General features: G+C 57.5%; 1 pseudogene; it reads left to right on the top strand.

The window, feature by feature from the left end:
- LOC129374919 (28S ribosomal RNA) overlaps window positions 1–2500 on the top strand; it is an 8157-nt pseudogene that overhangs the window by 3573 nt on the left and 2084 nt on the right.

The following is a 2500-nucleotide window of genomic DNA, read 5'->3' as shown; positions in this document are numbered from 1 at the left end:
TCCTCTCTTTGCCTGGCCTGCCCGTGATAACTGGTGGTGCGGCGTGTTGGGTGCATACTGGCAGGCGCCCCACTCCCCGTCACGCAGCCCCCGTGGTGGGGTGGGGGAGAGACACTTGGGGGCGTTTCTTAAGGCCTGCTGGTTCCATGTGCATTCGGGGCGCTGCATCCGCCGGGCGGGTACGGTTTGGTGGAGGGGGGGTAGCCATTCACGGAAGGGAGGAGCCCAGGGGTGTATCAAGAGGCATTTCGCTCACCCGGCCCACGGGCACGGGAGACGATGATCGGGTGAGGGCCAGTGTTGGAACCCGGAGTGGTTGCCTGAAGGTACCGCGGGTTGTGCACATCCCCCAGGGCTGCGGTGCCATGAAATTGTGTGGGGCAGTGGGGCTCGTGATGATTACAACAAAATCGCAGCACTACGATGACACGTGACGGCCACGTTTCAAGCCGGAAAGCGAGTTGTTGCGGACAAGTCGCCTAAATAGCCAAATGCCTCGTCATCTAATTAGTGACGCGCATGAATGGATGAACGAGATTCCCACTGTCCCTAACTGACCCTGAACCTCTGGCTGCGCAGTCTTTGTCACCGTCACCCCAGGTCCTGTCATCGGACAGGATTAGGGAAGCGTTGGTTGGTTGGGGTGACAGAGAGGGTGGCGAAGAGGTGAAGGCTATCGCTGACCTTGTTAGGGACGTAGATCAGAACCCTTTTCTGATCGAATCCTCAGCGTCAGAAATCATCTCGAGGCTGGGTGGGGGAGTGGAGCGGCCTGGTAGGGCCCGTCCTCCCGTTCGAGAGCAGAACCAAGCGAAGGGTTGGGTAAGGCGTCTTGCCCAACGTAGGCGTGTGTACCGAGAGTGCCAGTTTTGGTACTCGAGGGACCAGGCCAGGCTCGCGGCACGGATCCTGGATGGGGCCGAGAGCCAGGAATGCGCCCTACCGGCGGACCAGATCTACGAAGCGTTTCGTGAGAGATGGGAAGTCGGAGAGCAGTTCCACGGGCTTGGGGAGTTCCGAACGGGTTTAGTCTCCGACAACCAGGAGTTCTACAATCCCATCCTGGCGGCAGAGGTGATGGAAAACCTAAACAAGATGGCAAACGGCTCGGCCCCAGGCCCAGACAGGATCAGCAAAAAGGGTTTGCTGAGCTGGGACCCCAGGGGCGAGCAACTGGCACGGCTATACACGACGTGGTTGGTCCGTGGAGTCATACCCCGGGCCTTCAAGGAATGCAGGACGACATTGCTACCGAAGTCCACTGATCCTGGTGAGCTGCTGGAGGTCAGCGGTTGGCGTCCAGTGACCATCGGTTCGGTGGTGCTTCGGCTGTTTTCGAGGATTCTTACCATGAGGATGGCGCGTGCGTGTCCTCTGAGTCCTCGGCAGAGGGGTTTCCTGGCCTCCTCGAGTGGTTGCGCGGAGAACCTGTTGATTGTGGGTGAGATCATCAGGCGCTCGAGGCGGGACGGGAGCCCTCTAGCAGTCGTGTTTGTTGACTTTGCTAAGGCTTTTGACTCCATAGCCCATGAGCATATCCTGTGTGCCTTGGGTGAGCGCCGGGTCGACCCTCACGTTATTGAGTTGATTCGTAACTCATATGTGGATTGCGTGACCAGGGTGAACTGTGTGGACGGTCACACACAGAAGATTCACATGAAAGTGGGTGTTAAGCAGGGTGATCCTATGTCACCACTGCTTTTCAACCTGGCTATGGACCCCCTCATCCATAGGCTCGAACAGACCAGATTCGGGGTACGTTGGGGAGATCTGTCGATCTCCGCGTTGGCATTCGCTGACGATTTGGTTTTGGTGGCAGGGTCGGTGGAGGCAATGAATGGGAGCCTCGGGATTTTGGAGGAGTTCTGCCAACTGACGGGGTTGAGGGTTCAGCCCAAGAAGTGTCACGGATTCTACATGGACAAGGGCGTGGTTAACGACTGTGAAGCCTGGAGGATCGGTGGATCCCCCATTCACATGATTCCTCCAGGGGAATCAGTGCGTTATTTAGGGGTCCAGGTGGGTCCGGGGCAAGGCATTGTGACTCCAGATCTTATCCCAAACTTGAGCTTGTGGGTTGCTCGGATCTCGGAGGCTCCTCTGAAGCCCTCACAGAAGGTACGGATACTGAACACATTTGCTCTCCCTCGGCTTATGTACCAGGCTGATCTAGGTGGAGTACCAACGACCAAACTAGCCCGAATTGACGGGTTAGTCAGGAAAGCGGTGAAGCAGTGGTTGCATTTGCCCCCATCGGCGGGCAATGGACTGCTGTATTCACGGGTGCGGGATGGTGGCTTGGGTATCCTGCGACTGGAAAGACTAATACCGTCGATACAGGTGCGACGCCTGTATAAGATGTCCAAGTCGGTGGACGATTGGACGCGTACCCTAACGAAACACACTGTGTCGCAATCTGACTGGGTGAAACTGTGGACCAAGGCAGGCGGTGACGCAGACAGTGTGCCTGTAATGGGCACTGGGGAAGCTGGTCTGCCCG

The sequence above is a fragment of the Poeciliopsis prolifica genome, unplaced genomic scaffold (genome assembly GCF_027474105.1).
Source record: "Poeciliopsis prolifica strain line A6 unplaced genomic scaffold, Auburn_PproV2 SCAFFOLD037, whole genome shotgun sequence".
Lineage (NCBI taxonomy): Eukaryota > Metazoa > Chordata > Actinopteri > Cyprinodontiformes > Poeciliidae > Poeciliopsis > Poeciliopsis prolifica.
Note: the sequence above shows the minus strand (reverse complement) of the source record. Positions and strands in the feature narration are given on the sequence as shown.